The sequence below is a fragment of the Lithobates pipiens genome, unplaced genomic scaffold (assembly GCF_037356315.1).
Source record: "Lithobates pipiens isolate NorthernLeopardFrog02 unplaced genomic scaffold, aLitPip1_a1.2 Scaffold_18, whole genome shotgun sequence".
NCBI classification, from domain to species: Eukaryota; Metazoa; Chordata; class Amphibia; order Anura; family Ranidae; genus Lithobates; species Lithobates pipiens.
Genome location: NW_027507758.1, coordinates 154,552,594 through 154,574,990, shown reverse-complemented (window position 1 = coordinate 154,574,990; position 22,397 = coordinate 154,552,594).

Here is a 22,397-nt window from a genome sequence, read left to right as displayed (position 1 = left end):
CAGATAGGAGTGGAAAAGTTGTTTGGGAATTTGGTGCTGTTTCTGCAATTCCGCGAACGATAGAAGCCTCCTGGTGAGAGGATGCACTATGTTGCGGAGCTGAAACAGACCAGCTTGGGACCAAGGAATCATTCTATCGTATGCCAGGCTGTCTGGGATATCTAGATTGAACAGTATGTTTATCAAAGGAGGGCATTGGGAGGCTAGAGAAAATAACTTTAGGCACTTCCTCCAGACATCCAAGGAAAACAGCATCGGGGCTAGACAAATGCTATGAAGTGGGCCCATGGAGGTTTTAAGGTCTGCCCAAAGCATGGCACAGATGTGTGCAGGTCTGGTGATGCTCATCTCAATTTCTGCCCATACTGTAGGGGCTTTCCGGGATGACCAGGTAACAATTGGTTTAAGGTGTGTAGCGTAATAATATTTGATCAGATCTGGGGCTCCCAGACCTCCCCGCCATCTTGGAGCTAACATCACTGGACCTGCAACCCTATGTGCTCGATAATGCCATATAAAATTAAGAAAAGCTCTTTGAACAGCCTTTAGTTGGGACATAGGGACTGGGATCGGGAGAGTGTCAAAAAGGTAGAGGAGTCTAGGCATCACCGACATCTTCAGGACATTAATATGGCCCAAAAGTGAGAGGGGGAGCGAATCCCATTGCTTCAAAAGCCTATCAATGTCGCGAAAAAGTGGGGGGTAATTAGCCAAGTATAAGGTTGAATAGGAGGGAGTAATGTTAATCCCCAGGTATTTATTGGAATCTGTGCACCAGTGAAAGGTATAGTTATCTTGCAGTAAATTGAGAGCAGAAGAGTGAATATGTATAGGTAAAGCTTCGGTTTTACTGGTGTAGGCACAGTCACTTTATGGGGCACATAGAGAACGTTTTAGAGGAATGTGTGTGAGAAGCTGCTTTGCAAGAACTGTCCTGCATGCTTGACTTTCTTCATTACGGTTAACTGGTAATTGTCTGGTCTGTGCCCCATGCACAGCATATCTAAAGAACAGGGATTGCAACACAACAAGAGGACTTAGCTAGAAGAAGATATAATACATGAATCTAACACACATAGTACTGTCCAGTGGAAGTACCGTAATGTGTCATTGCTAAAGTCTACAGTGTTTGTGTCATTGCTTAACACAGCCAATCAGTAAGGAGATGGGTGACTGGTAGGGGTAACAGTGAAGATAGTGAAGGGATGTTGTGCTTGTCCCCTTCACTAGCGACCAACTCTCTGCATTCTGGGAAAGGACCCGCAGCACGGAGTGCATAGGGACCCAGCCTGAAGTCATAGGATAGAGTATGTATGAGGTACCTCAGGAAAATAGGAGCAAGCATGGTGGTTGTAAAAGGAGAAAGAGAAAAATCATTTTGCATATCCTATAGCAACCATGGGATGTGTCACTTGGAGGGAGATGACATGGACTGCTAGATTGGTGGAGCCCAGAACATGGTTAGTGGTAAAAGTACTGCACACCTGGGAGTGGTGTCCTCTAAGCATTAGAGAGTCTGAACGTGTCATCAGGATAATATAGTCAGCACAGAGAGCAAGGAGCTAGGAGCTAGTGTCATTGCAGCTTGCTACTTAGTCCAGGAGACTGACCCTAATGTTGACTGTCACATGACCATAGCTGCCAGCCTGAAGCTCAGGCATAGGAGCGGGAGGTTCCACTTGTCCCCAAGCCTTGCCCCGCATAACAAATAAAACATAAGCATTTGTGAAAGTTTACTTTTACCAACCAATAACATTTTAGCTCTCATTCCCTGCAGTTCCATACACAAGCATGTCCACTGAATCTATTAAAATCATATATCCAAACAAATGTGATGCAAAATATCTCAACCATATTAAAGCATAACTCCAAGGATGTCTGGCTTCACCTGCATGTGACAGTAGTCTCTGGAGCTCCTGCCCAATGATCCTGTCCATCCATCCGGGACAGCTTTATCCTGCCTTAACCTAGCACATTGACATCAGTCCTCAGCCTTGTTCTTCCCTGGATCAGACTCTACATGCCCAGTGTGACATCTTTACAGCCAAGCCATAGAAGGACAAACAGAATAACCCAGCTAAAGAAAATCTACTTACTCTGAGGAACACCCAATAAGGAGGGGTGAAGGATCTGAGCTATTTTACTTCATGTGACATGTCTGCATGCAGTAAACACACACAAGGCTCCAAAGCCATAGGCATGATGGAGGATGCTGGCGATTCTCCTGTGTTCCTAATCAATGAGATTCAGCCTGAACCTACTCTTATGATGTTTAAGCTACACTTAACAAAGGTAATTCCTCTCTTAACCTCCAGCAAACACAATTAAAATGTACCAAAGAGAACCTGTCTATCCTCTGCCATGATATGCAAAGGTTATAGAAAGAACCTCTACATTGGAGGACTCGTAGATTAACTTATTCTACCAGAGCTTTAAACCAGCAAGAAGCTAACAAGATACTGTAGATGATTAGGAACATTGCCTGCCATGTAATAATGTCTTATTTGTGGGAATTCCAGAGAAAGTGGAAGGGAACAACCTTGTGTAGTCTATAGAAGAAGAATGGCTACTAAGCACCTTTGGCAAAGGAATCCTGATACCACTGTTTGCAGTCAAATGGGCTCATGAGGTCCCCTCCTACTCACCACCACCAGCTAACCCATCCAAGGGCATTTCTTATCAAGGTTCTGAACTATAGGGTTTGTGAAATTATTCTTTGTCAAACAAAAGAGAAAGAAGATTTACAAAGTAATGGGTGAAAAGTTTTGCTATTCCCAGAATTCTCCAAAAACAGTGGCTAAAATTTCAGGAGATGAAAAACCATCTTCGTAATCGTAATCTCCATCCACCTTGTTCCATGCGTTTTCCTGCTAGGCTATGGGTTGTGCCTTAAGGCGGAGTTCACATTTTTGAATTTGCAAGGGTGGACGTGGATGGTCTAGATAAAGATTAAATATATTTGCAGGCTCCACAGGATTGCTGATCTCTATCTCCACCGTTTTTATCAGGGCATATTGCTTATGCTGAGAGTTACGTGTGATAGTGGATGAATGCTCATAATTGATATTAATGTTTCCAACTATTTGCTTCACAGTTACTTTTCTGGTTTTGGAACAGTGCACATACTAAGAGGATTAGGACTCTTAGTATGTGGACTTTTTTGGTTTTCATCTTTGTTTCAGCCTTTTCTCTTTTTTTGCCTATTAAAAGGATTTGTTTTCACCACTGTGCACAGCCAGATCCAGTTATTTTTATATTTATTGAGCCATCATGGCCTGTGGACCCTGTCTATTGCCACCTAATAAAGGATAAAGGATTGTTGTAAGTCATGTAGACAATCAAATACATGTATTGGATGCACATAAAGTTAAAATTGAAAAGTCTGACATTGGAAAATAAAATCCCACTGTAAGATCAACGTTGGTTGAAAACAATGTCAGGATTAAAGTACTCTGAAATTATAGTATCTGCGATCCGCTAGGAATCCAGTAACCAAAGGGTTAATGTCAGCAAATGTGCTGTGTGTGTCAGAGATGAGCTTTGTTTGAGTCAAAGTCATGTTCGACTCAAACTTTGGCTGTTCGACGAACAGCGAACAATTTTGGGTGTTTGCATCAAATTCGAAAGCCGCGGAACACCCTTTAAAACTCTATGGGAGAAATCCAAAAGTGCTAATTTTAAAGTGGTTGTAAACTCTCTCCCACAACTTTATCCCATGTAAATCAGCATACAAAAAAAACCCTAATGAAAACTGCTTGTAGATCTCTACTTACTTGCTTAGTATTGTTGTAATCCTTTTTGTTCTTTAGAATGACGTCACTGAGCATTCCCATATCTCCCCTGATTTACGGCACACTCTGTGTACTTTGTCTATCTATTATCAGGACTTCCTATAACACTGAAATCCCAGGAGACTTCAGAATCATTCAGAACTTCCTCCTACACCCCATGTGACCCTGTGACATCACATGCAGTGTAAAGCAGTGCATGGGACAGCATTACTGCAGTCTTATTAGCTGAAGCTGATAAGACTGGCAAAGGCAAACACTAGATAATTGGCACAAGTAAATACTATGAAATAAAACAAGTCAGATATGAACAGGGAAGCAGGGTTGCCATAGAAACATTGGATTGAGAAGGAGGCTTGGTTAACAGTACAGGAAGTGCTCAATGTAAGGGCGGAAATACACTCCACTGTGGATTCAGAAAACAATACTTAAGATGGGGCTGCCTAACCCCTGGAAACAAGTTTTTTAAAGTTTTCTTTAAACAGTAAGTAATATGCGATTTGGGCTGGATTACAGTGGCTATAGTTTAATAATTACTTATTATAATGGACTAAATGAAAAGAAGCATCAGAGTGGGAGAGTTTACTTCCTCTTTAAAGGCTTATATGCATGGTATTGTCATAAAAAGAGTTTGGGGACATGGGTCCTGCCCCAGGGGACATGTATCAATGCAAAACATTTTTTTTAAATGGACGTTTATTTGGGAGCAGTGATTTTAATAATGATTAAAGTGAAACAATACAAGTGTAATATTCCTTTAAATTTCATACCTAGGGGGTGTCTATAGTATGCCTGTAAAGGGGCACATGTTTCCTGTGTTTAGAAGAGTGTTTAGTCCAAGAGCAAAATTACATTTCTAAAGGAAAAAAAGTAATTTAAAAGTACTCGCAGCTATAATGAATTGTCGGTCTGCAATACACATAAAAGTTCATTGATAAAAACGGCATGGGGATTTACCCGCAGGGGAACCCCAAACCAAAACTTTTTAAAAAATGCGTGGGGGTCCTCCTAAATTCCATACCAGGCCCTTCAGGTCTGGTATGGATATTAAGGGGAACCCCGTGCCAAAAAAAAATGGCATGTGGGTCCCCCTTAAAATCCATACCAGACTCTTCAGGTCTGGTATGGATTTTAAGGGGAACCTGCACCAAAATGCCATGGAGTCCCCCCAAAAATCCATACCAGACCCTTATCCGAGAACGCAACCTGGCAGGAAAAGAGGGGGGGCACTCTCTCACCCCCCCTCTTTTCCTGCCAGGTTGCGTTCTCGGATAAGGGTCTGGTATGGATTTTTGGGGGGACCCCATGGCAGGAAAAGAGGGGGGATGAGAGAGTGCCCCCCCTCCTGAACTGTACCAGACCACATGCCCTCAACATTGGGAGAGTGCTTTGAGGTAGCCCCTAAAAGCACCTTGTCCCCATGTTGATGGGGAGAAGGGCCTCATCCCCACCACCCTTGTCCGGTGGTTGTGATGGTCTGCAGGCCCCGCTCCCCTTGTGTGAATTGGTAATGGGGTACAAATGTACCCCTACCATTGCGCAAAAAAGTGTCAAAAAGATTAAAAAACACAAGAGATGGTTTTTGACAAGTCCTTTATTAAATTCTTCTTCTTTACACTTCTATTTTCATCTTCTTTCTTCTGGTCTTCCTTTGGTGTTCTTCTTGTTCCTCCAACTTCTTCTTCTCCATCTTCTTCTTCATCTTCTTCTTCCTCTGCTCTCCTCGTCCCACATCTTGCTCCGGATTCTTCTCTGCTCTGTCCGCACGATCCGCCTCTGTGGGAGTCTTCAGCCGGGTGACACTTCGATTCTTCTGACACTTCTTACATAACGAAGGGCAGGGCCACCCGGTGACCCCGCCCTCCTCTGGAGCACAGGGACTTCCCTATGGTTTTCCCCGTGATGTCAGAGGGGGACGGATTGGTAGTTATTTCAGAGCGACCATGGGGAACCGACTGACAAGTGAGGCAAACTCTCTTCCAACACTGAAAAATCACAGTTCTGTTGTCGAAAAAACTTCTGATATCAATAAAGGATCCCCTATTGGTCAGTCTGGGTTTAGTCAGTTTACTAGGGGCAATAATGTTCTTTACTATACGTGAATGTCTAAAAGTGACCTGTGGCCTGGAAGGAAGTAGGGGGACTAGGACTTGATCACGTTTTAGGATGTCATAATGTTTATTTATTATTTTGGTGATGGTCCTGTATTTATTATTAAAAGTGGATACAAATCTTGCCATATGGGTCGTTGTTGATGACCTGTCATTTTTATTTTTGGACAGTTGTGTCTTATTTTGAAGGAATGCGTCCATCACTAAAGACTTGTATCCTTTCTCCTCAAATTTTATTTGCATCAGCCATCCTTGTACCATATAATCTTTTGTTTTAGTACAATTTCTTCGTAATCTATGGAATTGACCCTTAGGAATGTTGTCTTTCCATGTAGGATGATGGCAACTATTATAATGAAGATAAGAATTACCAGATGTAGGCTTATTGTGATTGCTAGTGATTATAGTATGTTCATCATGAGACAAAACCAGATCCAAAAACACCGGTTTGTTCTGATCTATCTCATGTGTGAAGGCCAATCCCAATGTATTGTCATTACAATAAGCCACAAAGGAGGAAAAAAGATCGAGGCCACCAATCTAGATGAATAGGACATCATCTATATAACGGCTGAAAAAACTATATATTGGGAGAAAGGATTGTCAATCCATATTTTCAAATCCACCCAAAACCCCATAGTAGAATTAGCATATGCCGGTGCAAAGCTGGCCCCCATAGCTATGCCCCTCCTTTGCAAGTAGAACTGGTTCAAGAATGTGAAATAGATGTGACGCAAACAAATGTCTAGTCTATGAAGCAAAAACTCTTCTTGCCTGGAATTCATATCCCCATTTTTACCTATAAAGTGCTGGACAGCAGCAATACCCACCTCATGGGGTATTGATGTGTACAGTGAAGCCACATCTAACGACTCCCACATATATTCATCGTGCCAAGAGTATCCTTTCAAAATTTCAATGACATGACTAGAATTTTTGATGTAAGATGCTAATTGACAGACTATCGTTTGCAATAGATAATCTATATAGACCGACAGGCCACTAGTGAAACAATTTGTGCTAGCAACAATAGGTCTTCCAGGAGGGTCCATCAGACATTTATGTACCTTTGGAAGATGGTAAAATTAAGGACTACTGCATGTTTTTGAGAGCAAAAAAAGTTTTCTTTAGCATTGACTACCCCATCCCTATGAGCCGCCTCTATAAAAGTAGGCAGTTCACATTGAAAACTTGAAAAGGGGTCAGAGAAGAGTCTTAGGTAAGTATCAGTGTCTGATAATAATCGGTGTGCCTCATGGAGGTAGTCTGGTCTATCCTGAATCACCAGACTGCCCCTTTCGTTGGCCTGTTTGATGATAATACTATTGTTGGTGGTAAGATCTTTAAGAGCCTGTTGTTCTGCAGAGCTCAGATTGCAAAAAATCTAAAAAAACATCCAAAAAGCATCATGCAAAACTGGTACATAATTGTCCCCACCTGCTAGAGTAGTTGGGGTGATTCCTAAGCCAATGTGTCTTGGCCGGGCACCCTCTTTAATGTAATCCGCTTGCAATCCGCTCAGTATTGGTCTCCACATAGCACAAGTTCCTTCTCACTTCCGGCATTTATCGGCTTAGATCAGGTGATTCCGCTCCTCTGATCCAGCTACACAAGCCAGACTGCTGTTCAGGAAGCCAGGTCTCAGCAGGGTCAGCCAGCCAGTGGGACCTGGAGATTCTTTTGATGTGATTGACACCACACCTCCGGTCACAGGGAGTTCGGTAATCCTTGTTCCATCACCTGTTACACTTCAAGTAAGGGTAAGTAACCCTTACCATTCATGCATATTACAGCCACAGAATTTGCTGCTGAAGTTTGACACACACAGCACACTTGCTGACATTAACCCTTTGGTTACTGTATTCCTGGTGGATCGCTGATACAATAATTTCAGAGTACTTCAATCCTGACATTGTTTTTAACCAACATTGATCTTACATTGGGATTTTATTTTCCAATGTTAGACTTTTCAATCTTAACTTTATATGCATCCAATAAATGTATTTGATTGATCCTTTATTGCTGGAACCCATCGACTGCTGCCTTTTTGTCCATTTGCTATTTACTTCCCTCCAGGAGTTGGCAGCTGCACTGGGCTCTGGCCTTTTGATGGAAAACCAGTCAGACAAGACAATGGTTCTATTACAATGTCCATTTTAGCACTTAACCACGTATATGTGCATTGGCCGGGTGGGAGCCGTCTACTCCTGATAGGACGTTCAGGAACATCCGTCAGGAGGAGCGGGATTGCGCGTGCGCGTGCCCGCGCAGCGGCGCGATCCCGATGCGCCCGTGGCACTGGGACACGGCGCATCTCAGATCGGCAGGAGGGCTCTGTGATTGGCCCTCCTGATCACATGACAGCCGTGTCCAATCATGGCCGTCATGTGATGTAAACAAACAGCCGGTTGCTAGGCAATCAGCTCCTCCTCTCCTCACACAGAAGTCATCGCTGAGGAGAGGAGAGCAGATTGCTGCAGCCGGCTGATGATCAGTGAGTATGAGCTGTTTTTTACAGCTTTTTACTCACTGATCTTCAGTCTAGTGTAAACACACAACACACCACACAGTGTAAACACAGTCCCCACATATGTCCCCATAACACACGTCCCCAAAACATACATGCCCCCAAAAAATAAAAACACATGCCCCTAATAATAAAAACATGTCCCCCACATATGTCCCACTAAAATCACTTGTCCCAATGATTATGTGCACACATATGTACGTGATCACCTGCACACATATGTACGCAAATGATTATGTACATATGTCCGTGATCACACAAACCAATTATTATACACTTAACGGAATTTTTTTTACCAAAAACATGTAGCAGAATACATTTTGGCTTAAATTTATGACAGAATTTGATTTTATTGGATTTCTTTTAAAGTAGAAAAAAGAAAATATTGTTTTTTTTTTCAAATTTCCGCTTTTTTGCGCTTATATCGCAAAAAATAAGTCGTGAATAAATACCACCAAAATAAATCTCTATTTGTGCGAACAAAATGATAAAAATTTCATTTGGGTACAGTGTAGCATGACCGCGTAATTGTCACTGAAAGCGCTAGAGCGATGAAAGCTGAAAATTGGGCTGGGAAGGAAGGGGGCGAAAGTGCCCTGTATTGTAGTGGTTAAGGACCTACATCGTTGTCTTTTGCACACAGGATCCACACTCCCCCCTTATGGTTGAACTCACCAGATCCAATAGACCCCCAAACAGTACTGCATTGTGGGTCAAGCAGGCTTAATATGGTGAGCGGGGTGATGGAAACACCAACTCCTGGGTGCGATCCTTCCTGGGGTGTTTTCAGGCACAAACATATGGACAAAGAGCCCGCATAGTAAAGTATGTTTTGTTTAATTAATTAAAATCAATCTTACAGAGTTCCAATCATAACATCAATCCTTACAGGGTTCCAAAGTGGAGGGCAAATGGATGAAACCTCAATTAGCTGTCCATTGGTCAAATGGACATGATGTCCCTACAGTGCCGCAAGCTGAATCTGACACTACGTTTCGACCCTTTATCGTCTATCGTCTATTGACACTGGTGTGAGGCTTTTAACTCCTTTATTCCCCTGTATCCACCGTTTCTTCATCTACCTCCTACTCTTAGTGCTGCATATGGAATTTATGAACAAATGGGGATTGCCTTTGGGAGCTGGCTATCTGTGCCAGTAAATGCTGCACCTGTTCACCCTCCAAAAATATTTATGACAGGTAAAGAAGGCTCTCTGCTTTGTCAAGATACAGAATGCCTGGAGTCTGGAATTATGAATTATATTTAAGAATAAGCCATTATACTTCTAGTCAGAAAAATGGGGTTAAGTTTTGTCAGAATGTTTATACTGAAATAATAAAAATATATTGCAACTATGAAAATATGCAAATCTTTACATTAGGAGATTTACAATTTTCTACCAATACCAACAAAAAATTCAAGTTCGTTTATCCGTGCTATTTTGAAGACAAGTGATAGAAATTATATTGCTTAAAAATATATATGTATTAACTAAAAATACAGTGCAAAATAATATCAGGTATATTTTGTGATAAACCAAATAAATGGATATACAGTACTTCTACATATCAAAGATAAATGATGATTCAGATAATATTCACAGTTAAACTCTTATAATAAATTACCACATTTCAATATTTAAATGATACTGGTACATTTAAAACTTGGTAACTCATAGTGAATAGCTTCCCGTGTCTTCACGGGCTAGTGTAAATAATCGTGTCTACCTTAAACACAGTGTTTCCTTCTCAAAACAAACAGAGCTTCATCTTACACTCTTAAATGCACAAACAAAACTGTTATATTGTGCACAGCTTGATAATTTTATCAAAGCTTATATTAAATTTAAAATTAATCTATTTTACACATATATCATAATAAAACCATTGTACAAGATCTGGCTGTTAGCTTTTTAAAGACAGACAAAACGGCGTATGTCTTCTTAATATTTGTAATATAATTATTTCATACTGCAGTTAAAAATAATACAACTCCAATTTGCTTTGCCATATATTTAAATGGTCTTAGTAATGTATATGCAAAAACAATTCAGTTACCAAAAAGGTATACATGGAAAGATCAATACTTTACCAGAACTTTAAGAAGTCTGTCACTTTTAATCCCACCCCAAAAGTGGATGTATGTCTCATTATTATGTAAGGGATGATTTCATATGACGATGTAGTTTATATGTTACCTTGACAACCCCGACCAATGCCATTTTGAATAATTACAAATTTCAGCCTCTTAGGGGCAGTGTTGGATCAGAAATTACTTTTAATATGATTGACATAACCTTCTGACCTTGGCTTAGCAAAACACCATTAATTATCTAATGGTTGACAATCAAGTGTCACTATCCCCAGACACGCTGGCGTTAGCTTAAATATATGGGTTACCCCATATATTTACCCCGCAAGTTACCCCACATCATTAGTTGGGTTGTAAATGCCATGAAAGTGAAGTCATTATTCTAACGATAGCTTAACAGATATCCATGAACATTCCCATTAAATAGGATACCATATTTGCAACCTTATAATAATTATATGTATATGTGGTAAACAGGTTTATATTTGACTAATTAATACAGATACATTGTAGACATATAAAAGAAAAACCTTATTTAAAATTCATACAATACGATAGGAATTGTGAATAAGCCCTCTGGCTTCGTTCATGCAAAGATGATTCCAGTGCTCATGTGAACACAAGAGCCTCTAACCATTTTCTTATCTTCTTTATATTACTAACTGTCTAACTCTTTAAATTATAACCTGGGAGATGGCACAACCAGACTTACAGACGCTTTGTAAAACAGAAAAACAATGTCTATTCGTTAAAGACAGTGAACTCAAATTAACCTCTAAAAGGAAATACAAGATGGCTTTGGGTTTGTTCAAAGCCTCCATGAAAAAATACATAATACAAAGGCCTATATATATATATATATATATATATATATATATATATATATATATATATATATATATATATTCTTTTATATATATTCTTTTAACCTCAAATGTTCTGACAGTTCTACATGACCTAGTTTAAGGGATTTAAATATAAGGTAATTAGCATGGGTATATTTTCTTAACCGCTTGCCGTCCAGTGTATGATGATATACGTCGGCAGACTCGGCACAATGGCACGACTGCACAAATGGGCGTACCTGTACATCCCCTTTAAATCGTGGGCATGTACATGCCGCGGGAGCATACCCGTGGGTCCCACAGACTCAATATCCATTGGTGGCTCGAGATCGTGGCACAGAGCAGCAGAATGGGGATATGCCTATATAAACAAGGCATTTCCCTGTTCTGCCTAGCAACATGACAGGGATCTACTGCTCCCTGCATTCAGGAGCACTGTTCTCTGTCATGTTCTAGGGAGCCTATCCCCCTTACAGTTAGAACACATTGAGGGAACACATTTAACCCCTTGATCACCCTCTAGTGTTTAACCCCTTCCCTGCCGGTGACATTTACACAGTAATGAGGGCATAGCACTAATCGCTGTTTAAATGTCACTGGTCCCAAAAAAGTGTCATAAGTGTCCCATATGTATGCCACAATGTCACAGTCACAAGAAAAATCACAGATTGCTGCTATTACTAATAAAAAAATAAAAATAATTATAATGCCATAAATCTATCCCCTATTTTGTAGACGCTATAACTTTTGTGCAAACCGATCAATATACACTTATTGTGATTTTTTTTTTACCAAAAATATGTAGAAGAATACATATCAGCCTAAACTGTGGAAGAAATAATTTTTTTTATATTTTTTGGGGAAATTTATTATAGCAAAAAGTTAAAAATATTGCTTTTTTTTGTTTATATCATAAAAAATAAAAACCACAGAGGTGATCAATCAAATACCATGAAAAGAAAGCTCTGTTTGGGAGAAAAAAGGACATTAATTTTGTCTGGGTGCAACGTTGCACGACCGCACAACTGGCAGTTAAAGTGGCACAGTGCCGTATCGCAAAAAATACTCTGGTCAGGAAGGGGATAAATCCTTCCGGGGGTGAAGTGGTTAGAGTAATAGATCTTATGAATTGCTGCTAGGTCTGGAGTTGTCTGACACATAAGTGGGGAGTGATTTTAACCACTTGCTTACTGGGCACTTAAACCCCCCTCAGTCCCAGACCAATTTTCAGCTTTCAGCGCTGATGCACTTTGAGTGACAATTACGCGGTCATACAACACTGTACCCAAATGAAATTTTTATCATTTTTTTCCCACAAATAGAGCTTTCTTTTGGTGGTATTTAGTTACAGCTCGGAGTTTTATTTTTTGCTAAACAAACAAAAAAAGATGCAAAAAAAAAAAAAAAAAATCATGTTTTAATAGTTTGTTATAAAATTTTGCAAACGGGTCATTTTTCTCCTTCATTGAAGTGCGCTGATTAGGCGGCACTGATAGGCTGCATTGGTGGGCACTGATGGGCTGCATTGGTGGGCACTGATGGGCTGCATTGGTGGGCACTGATAGGCTGCACTGGTGGGCACTGATAGGCATAGTTAAGGCGGCACTAATAGGCACAGATAAGGCGGCACCGATGGGCACAGATAAGGCGGCACTGATGGGCAAAGATGGGCACAGATAAGATGGCACGGATGGGTGGCACGGATAAGTGGCACGGATGGGTGGCACGGATGGGCACTGATAGGTACCACAGATAGATGGGACTGATGGGCACTGATAGGTGGCACTGATAGGTGGCTCTGATAGGTGGCACTGCTGGGCACTGATGGGCGGCACTGCTGGGCACTGATGGGCGGCACTGCTGGGCACTGATGGGCGGCACTGGGGTGCAGCACCTTTGAGGCAGATTTTGGGTGGCACTGTGGGTGGCACTGCTGGGTGGCACTGTGGGTGGCACTGTGGGCACTGCTGGGTGGCACTGTGGGCACTGCTGGGTGGCACTGTGGGCACTATGGGCACTGCTGGGTGGCACTGACAGGGGGGCACTTACTTTATTTCAGGATGGCACTGCGGGTGGCAGGTGGGCACTGGCAGGGGGCAGGTGTCCGCTTGAATTGCTGGCCGTGATCGGGACTGATGTCCCGAACACGGCCGCCGGCGATCGGCTTTTTTTTTTTCTCCTCGCGCTGTCAGCGCGAGGAGGAATACTAGCCGATTACCGGCTCCGTTTTATCACATGATCAGCTGTCCTTGGCTGACAGCTGATCACGTGATAAGGGGTCGGGATCGACCCCTTACACGGATCGGTGATCAGGCGAGTCTCACGGACTCGCCGATCACAGAGCGCGCCGCGCGCGCCCCTCAGGGGGCGCGCAGGCCGCTCGTAACCGGGACGACGTCAATAGACGTAGTCCCGGCAATCTAGGTCCGCGCTAATGCCGCCATTCGGCAATAGCGCGGTACCCAAGTGGTTAATAATGCTTAAAGTGAAACAAATTTTAAGTGTAATATTCCTTTAAATTTCGTACCTGGGGGTGTCCATAGTATGCCTGTAAAGTGGCGCATGTTTCCTGTGTTTAGAACAGTCCGAGTGCAAAATGACATTTCTAAAGGAAAAAAAGTAATTTAAAAGTACTATTGCTATCGCCGGATATAATGAATTGTCAGTCCAGCAATACACATAAAAGTTCATTGATAAAAGCGGCATTGAAATTTCCCCACAGGGGAATCCCAAACCAAAATTTCCCAAAAAAATGCGTGCGGGTCCTCCTAAATTCCCTACCAGGCCTTTCAGGTCTGGTATGTATATTAAGGGGAACCCCGCGTCAATTTTGTTTTTTTAATGGCGTGGGGTCCCCCCAAAAATCCATACCAAACCCTTATCTGAGCACCCAACCTGGCAGGCCGCAGTAAAAGATGGGGGGTGAGAGAGCAGCCCCCTCCTGAACGTACCAGGCCACATGACCTCGACATTGGGAGGGTGCTTTGGGTTAGCAGCCCCCCTAAAGTACCTACCCTTGCCCGGTGGTTGTGGGGGGTCTGTGGGCAGGGGTTTATTAGAATCTGGAAGTCCCTTTTAACAAGAGGACCCCCAGATCCCACCCCTCTGTGTGAATTGGTAATGGGGTACAAAGGTACCCCTACCATTTCACCAAAAAAAGTGTCAAAAGGGTTAAAAAAAGACAAGGTTTTTGACAAGTGATTATTATTAATCATCTTTTTCTTTCCCTGCTTCTTCTTCCATCTTCTTTCATCTGGTCTTCTTTCAGTGTTCTTCTTCCTCCATCTTCTTCTTCCCCTGCTTCTTCCTCCGCTTCTTCCCTTGGTCTTCTTGCCCGGAATCTTCCTCTAGGCTTCTTCTCGTAAACAGGGTTGCTGGCTGCCATGCAGGCATAGGCCTCTTGAAGATTGGGGTGGTTCTGAGGTCTGCAGTAGCCTGCCGAATCAAAGAAAGCGCTGACTCCTCCACGTTCCTCCATTCCGTGGGCCTTTTTGATGGAAGGTGGAGGGGAGGAACCTGCGATTTGGTTAGGCTACTGGGCATGGCCATCTCCTGGCTGCCACTCAGGATGTCCTGAGGCAGGCCAGGAAAGTCTGTGTGCATTTCTGCCGGTCATATAATGCCAGTGCTCAGCTGGCTGACCTACAAAAGGAATTTAACCTACCCAAGAACCACCTAATCTGTGACATGCCCACCAGGTGGAACTCAACGTTGGCCATGCTGCAGAGGCTGCACACACAGCAGAGGGCCATCAGTGAGTACCTGTGCCACTATCGCACCAGGACAGGGTCAGGGGAGCTTGATTTTTTCCCCACGCCAGTGGGCCATGATAAGAGGTGCATGCACTGTCCTGTCACCATTTGAGGAGGCCACGAGGATGGTGAGCAGTGACAGTGCACGCATTAGTGACACTGTCCCTCTTGTCCACCTGTTGGAGCACACACTGCGTGCAATAATGGACAGGGCACTTAAGGCAGAACAGAGGCAGGAAGAGAAGGACTTCCTTACCTCTCAAGGCTCCCTTTATCCAGACAGTGTTCCTGCTGGCCCGCCGATCACACAGGAAGAGGATGAGGAGGAGGAGGATTGTGTCAGAATGGAGGAGGAGCCTGTCAATCAGTATCAGCAGCAGTCTTTTAGGGATCATTTACAGTCCCAAGAAACCTGTGGACTTGTACATGGCTGGGGGGAGGTGTCTGTGGATCATGTCATCCTTAGTGACCCAGAGGACCCCGGACCGAATGTCTCAGCTAACCTACGCTGCATGACCTCCCTGATCCTGCAAAGCCTGCGGAAGGAGCCTCGTGTTCGTAGGATCAAGGAGAGGGATCATTGCTGACTGGCAACCCTCCTTGATCCACATTACAAGGGTAAGGTCACAGATCTTATCTTGCCATCGCAGAGGGAGCAGAGGATGAAACATCTTCAAGAGGCCTTGCAGAAAGGTCTGTGCAACGCGCTCCCAGAGACTGGGAGGTTACAAATTTCTGGTCCTGGACAACGTGTTGCTGAGGCTTCAGTCAGTCACAGAAGGAGTGGTGGAGAAGGTGTCCATCTGACCAATGTGTTCAAACAATTTTTTAGTCCACAGCCCCAAGGTATGATTGGTTCCAGCAACCATCACCAGCGTCTTATTTACTTGGTGCAGGAATACCTAGGGGCAAGATTAGACTTGGACACCTTTCCCACCAAAAATCCTCTGGGTTACTGGGTCTCGAGGATGGATCACTGGCCAGAGCTTGCACAGTATGCAATTGAGCTACTGACCTGTCCTGCATCCAGTGTTCTTTTGGAAGCTGCTTGAGGCTTTGTATGGCCTGTCCACCGACTCGGCTGATCGACTGACTTTCATAAAAATTATTCAGTCTTGGATCACCACCAGCTACCAAGCACCTGATGCTGATGTAACCAAATATTTTTTTTTTTCAATGTCAGATCTCTTCAAGACTGCCTATGCTGATGCTGAGTAACTATCCTGTTATGCTGAGTGACTATCCTCTTCCTCCTCAATGATCATGCTGATAGCTTGGAAGAACATTTTTGGTTCTGGGCGCCGCCACCTGTGGCTAAGGCCCAATTTTTCAGCCCCTGTTTAACAGGGCCGTGTAATTACAATTTTTGATGCAATATTTTGCAGGAGGGTTCATTGCTGCGCTCAACTACAATATTTGTGAGTGGTTGCAGTGTTGTGGCACCAGCACTAGTGCCTAAGGCCCAATTTTTCAGCCCCTGTTTAATGAGTACGTACCCGCAACATGGCTAAAAAACGGTCGGCTGGTCAGAACGAACTAACAGAAGGCACTGAAAATCAGAAAGGCCTGAGAAGAGCGAGCTGAAAATCTGAAACAAGCGGACAAGAACCCACTGAAAAACCAATACGATCTATTAAATATAACGCACTGAAAGACAAGAATGAACTGACAACACGCACAAAAGAACAGATACGAACCCACAAGCACAAACTGAAGAACAGTAACGAACTGAAAAGTATGAGGCTGAAAAGCGCAAATTGTCTCTCACCAAACTTCTACTAACACAAGATAAGTGTAAGGCTGACCCCAGGTCAGCCTGTGTTTGTAGGAGGAGTCAGGCTGCATAAAGCCTGCCCTCCTCTGCCTCCTCCTCTCGTTGGACGCTGGATCTCGTGTGGTCGTTTCCGGGTCAACCTAACACACTACTTCTGGTTCATCTTGCTAAGCAGCAGCATGGAAGGCTGCAGGGGGCATGACTCAGGGCTTGTGGTTCTAGTAGGTACAGGCGGGGGGCATCAATGGAGGGCTGCTCCGGATGCCTCCCGTCCCACTCTAGCAGCCGCCTGCCAGCCCCTCTCTCCCCATGTTGTTTCGTCTGCCCCCGCCCTCCTCTCCCATTGTTCATGCTGGGGGGGTGTTTTGGCCCCCGCCAGCTCCACTCATTGACAGTGGTCTCGGCCGCGCACTTCTCCCGGTGTTCCGCCGGGGGAGTGTTCAGCCACCTAACGATTCCTCTGTCTCCATGGGGAGCCGCTTCTCCTGCCCGCTTGCTTGTTTTTGCCACCCGCTTCTCCTGGCGTTTCTGCCGGGGAGGGGGGCGTTCGACTGCCCTATCAGAGCCTGTCTGTCGGAGGGGAGGGGGGGTGGGAGGATTCGGCCACCTGCTTCCCCCCGTGTTTCTGCCGGGGGAGGGGGGTTTGTCCGCCGGCAGCTCCTGCCTCCTCCAGGGAGCCGCTTCTCCCACCCGCCTTCTTCTCCCGGGGTTTCGGGGGCAGATTTGACTGCTCCTCAGAACTTGCCCTTGCGTCACCACATGCTTTTATTTTGTTTACTGCCAAAGCTTTATGTGGTATCAGTCTGTCAAATTTCCTCTTCCACTACCGTGAGCTGGGCTGCTTTTGTTTTTAAATTCTTTTTATTAATTTTAGCATAGGGTTACAAAACATTATACGTCCTCAAAAAAATTTAAATAAAAGACATGACAGCGGCCAGCTGTTCATCGGTTATGTTTCTGTTGCGGTGGATTGTTGCAGTGTGGAGGGGGATGAGGACTGGGATTTTGTTCCGAGTTCAGATAAAGGTTAAGGCTGGTCTAAGCTGTATTTAAAATGTCTCCAGTTGAATTTGATTGGTTGTTGGAAGTAATATTTATTTATTATGTAATGATATATAATTATAAATGTTGCGTTATTGGAAGAGGACCTTATTTTATAACATGATTAACAGTCCTACAGTAAGGCACTATGGTTAGGCTGTCTTGAAATGCTAGATAACACAGATTTTTCGACACAGTTAGCTTTACAACAACTGGCAGCGTGGGGGGGGGTGTCCACCCGCCCGCTCACTCCTCCAGGTATTTGTGTTTTCTTAATAGTTCACGGTTCTCGGCGGGCAGCCTTGCGGGTTCTCAGACAGCCTTGCGGTTTCTCGGGCTGTCTTTCGGTTTCTCTGGCAGTTGGCATTTCTCACGCGATTTACAGTTCTCATGTTGTTTACGTCTCATGCTGTTACATAGATCATGCAATTTGTAGTTCTCATGCTGTTTACACCTCTCATGCAATTCACGTTTCTCATGCAATTCACGTTTCACATGCAATTCACGTTTCTCATGCAATTCACTTTTTCTCATGCAATTCACGTTTTCTCATGCATGTCACGTTTTCTCATGCGATTCCTGTTTCTCATGCAGTGTACAGTTTCTCGTAAATTCACGGTTTTGCTATTTACGGTTCGTTTTTGGTTTGCCGTTCTCATGTAGCTTGCGGTTTTTCATGTGGGTTGCAGTTTTTCATGCAGTTTTTTTTGTTTTTATTCTCTGTTCTCATGCCAATTCATGTCACAAGCCTTTAGTTTGCTGCTTTTCCATTAGCAAGTGCTCACGTCCAGATCTGTCACGTCTACAATTCCATAGGGCTGAGGTGTCATTTTATATTGATTGTTGGCCCACTATCTTCTCGCTTGTTGTCCATACATCATATATGCAATTTATGGTTTCTCGTGAAAGGTAGGGTTTGTTTCTTACGTATTCCCATGTTTTCTTGCGTATTTCCATGTTTCTTGCGTATTCCCATGTTTTTTTACGTATTCCCATGTTTTCTTATGTTTTCCCTTGTTTCTTACATTTTCCCTTGTTTCTTACGTTTTCCCATGTTTCTTACCTTTTCATGTCATATGCCTCTCATGTCATTGCCCTTTATTCGCTGCATTTCTGTTAGTTAGTGCTTACATCCAGGATCTGTCATGTCTACAGGTCCATACGGGCTGAGGTTTCGTTGGTAATTGATTGTCGTCCCACAATCTTCTCGCCTGTAGTACATACATCATATGTTTACGTTCACCAGTACACCTTTCCTACTACCCACCACGGTCTGTGGGTTCCTTAGCCCTGAGTGTTCGTTTTAATTTCCTGTCTTGGTGCTGCATGTCACTTCTGCATACACTAGGGTGGTGTTGTCATTAGGTTCGCATCCATGTGATGTTGGTCCTGTCATTTCGGCACCCACGTCCTTATACTTGTCAGGTTCCACGGGGTTTGTTATGTCATGGGCGGGTTGTCTATTATGTTTTCTGGTTGTTTCACACAGCTGGGTTGTCCATGTTCTTCCACCGCGGGTTACCCATCATGCCTATGGGTTTAACAGATTGAGGTGATCGTTTTTAATTGGCTTGTTCGGTGGCAAGTCTCCTCATCTGTTTTTTCACCACTCACGTTTTGTTCTAACTCACGTTTCTCATGCGGTTAGTTCTTTTGCAGGTACGTTTCTCATGCAATTTACGTTTCCCATGCAATGCTACGGTTTCTCATGCAATGTTACGGCTTCTCATGCTATGTTACAATTCTCATGCAATGTTATGTTTCTCACGCAATGTTGCGGTTTTCACGCAATGTTACGTTTTTCACGCAATGTTACGTTTTTCACGCAATGTTATGTTTTTCACGCAATGTTATGTTTTTCATGTAATGTTATGTTTCTCATGCAATGTTACGTTTCTCTCGTTTTCCAGGTTTTTCTCATTTTCCCAGGGTTTCTCTAGTTTTCCCAAGGCTTCTCTTGTGTCCCCAGGTTTTCTCTCGTGGTTTCATCAATTCACGTTGTCATGCAACCTGCGTTTCTTGTGCAGGTGGTGTTTTCTTGCAGCCTCGGTTTTTATGCTGCTCACGTTTGTTTCAGCTCGCGCTACTCATGTTTCTCGTTCAGTCACGTTTCCTTCTCGCAGGGTACATTCTTGTCACAGGTTTCTTTTGTCTTCTCACGTTTCTCTCGCAAGTTGTGTTCCTGATCAGTGGGGTGTCGTTCCACCCTACCTTTTATATCCTAGCTGCGTCCGGCCAGGAGTTGCGCAATGGTATGGAACGTTTGGTAAATCAGCCTATTGCAGCTCTGGCAGCATCTACTGGCTCAGGGGCTTTGGTGGATCCCAAACCCTCTCGGGGCCTAGGCCATTATCAGTAGGCTCGGGTCTCGGTAGCAGGTGACGGCATCACACTTTCTTTTCAGTTCCAGTTTTTATTTTTTGATTGATTGGTTTTCCTTTTGGCTGACGCAGCAGCCTTGATCATTAGGTTTTGGTTTGAATACCAGGAAGGCTCATGAAACTGCTTGGCATGTTTTTCCAGGCTTTTTGTGGTCTAGGTTCCAGTCCTGATGGTTAATATCCAGTTCCTATTTTCTTTTTTGCCTCTTCCAGCTCGTATCGGCCAACAGCACTTTCGGGACGTATTGAGATGAGTCTCAGCATTTCATGTTGGCTGACCCGTCAGGTTGTTTATTTTCTGCACTTTCGATTGAAGCCGTCCTCAGGGTTCCAGCAGAGTGGACCCCCTGCTGTGCTCAGCTGACTTCCCATTGTGGGTCTTATTTTCATGTCATATCTGACATACCCGTAGGTCTCCTTTTGCGTTGGTTACCAGCTTGGGACTCAAGGCAGTGCTATAGCTGGCTTTTTTGTGGTTCCTAAGGCCAGGGGAGTGGTGCTTCTGGCCCAGGGTCTCACTTACTTTAGCCAATCAGCTGGTTGCACCCCAGCCTTTTCTGTTACATCTGTATGTTCACGAGACGCAGCATTCAGAGGCGGCACTGTAATCAGGTTCTTGGAGCTTGGCAAGGTGTGATGCTCGGGGTTGGTTTATTCCAGCTTGTTAGTGTTACTTTTTTCAAACCTTGGGATGGTCCTCTTCTGCCTTTCCTAGCGCTCCCCTTTCTGCAGCGAAGTATATACTTCATTGCCGCCACCCCAGGTTAGACGTTAATTCACTGTGTAATCTGGTTGTTAAGCTTTCATCCTACTGTGTTATTTTTGCCCCCTTTTACGCATACTGACCCCGTGATCCCGGCACACTTCAGGTCTATGTTCTTTGTTGCTCTTTGTTCCTTTCTATACTATCCACAGATTGACTCCAAGTACAAATGTAAGGCTGACCGTAGGTCAGCCTGTGTTTGTAGGAGGAATCAGGCTGCATAAAGCCTGCCCTCCTCTGCCTCCTCCTCTCGTTGGACGCTGGCTCTCGTGTCCCACCCACCCATTCCCTTTTTCTTTCCATTTCATTTATTACATTTCATACTTGGGTATGCCCCCTTTTAGGCATACTGACCACATGACCCCGGCACACTTCAGGTCTATGTTCTTTGTTGCTCTTTGTTCCTTTCTGTACTATCCACAGATTGACTCTGAGTACAAACACAAGATTAGCAGAAGGAACCCAAAGGGTGGCACACTTGGTATTGAACTTTCCTTTTATAGTGCGGTCGTGGTGTTTAGTGTCAGCGTGTTCTAGACGATCTGAATTTCCAACAACATTTGTGCAACCGTGTGTATGCAAAACAAGCTTGAGCCAACCTCCGTTGAAAATAAATACATGGTTTTGTTGTCGGAATGTCCGATCGTGTGTACGTGGCAATACTGTATATGGGACATCACTGCACCTCATCTAATCATAGAAAGCCTTGTATTAATTCTTGTATGCATTCTGGGAGTGCATACAGCAGCCAGCAGCCCCCTATGGAATATTTGGAAGATGGTGGCTATCACTGATGTAGCTCCAACTACTACAATGATCTTCAGATTCCCCAGCAGCCCCTTCAGTATGAGATCTTTATACTTACATTTGCCCAAGCTTTCCAGATGGCATGGTAGCTATCTTAAAGTCTGTCATAAAGTATAACACACATGCTGTCGCCACTATATGTACAGCATTTCTCACAGATAAATGAGTTGGGGTGTAAAAAAGGTACCAATAATTGGACAATATGACAGATAAATATGTTACAATTTACCTGCTTGTGTGAGCTGGTGGTTGCCCCTGCATCTACATCTGATATGCTGCCAAAATCAATTTATGTGAAGCGTTTTAATGTGAATTGGATACAACTCTGATTCTCTCTCTCTCTCTCAATCAAATTCATTCTCTCTCTCTCTGTATCTAGGGATCGACCTAACATCCCCCACCTCTAAATTATACAATGCTAACTATCCAAACCTCACACATAACAGGACTTGACACATTTGAAAAATGTTAAATATCTTTGGTGGACCGTATAGCAACAATTAAAATGCAAATTTTG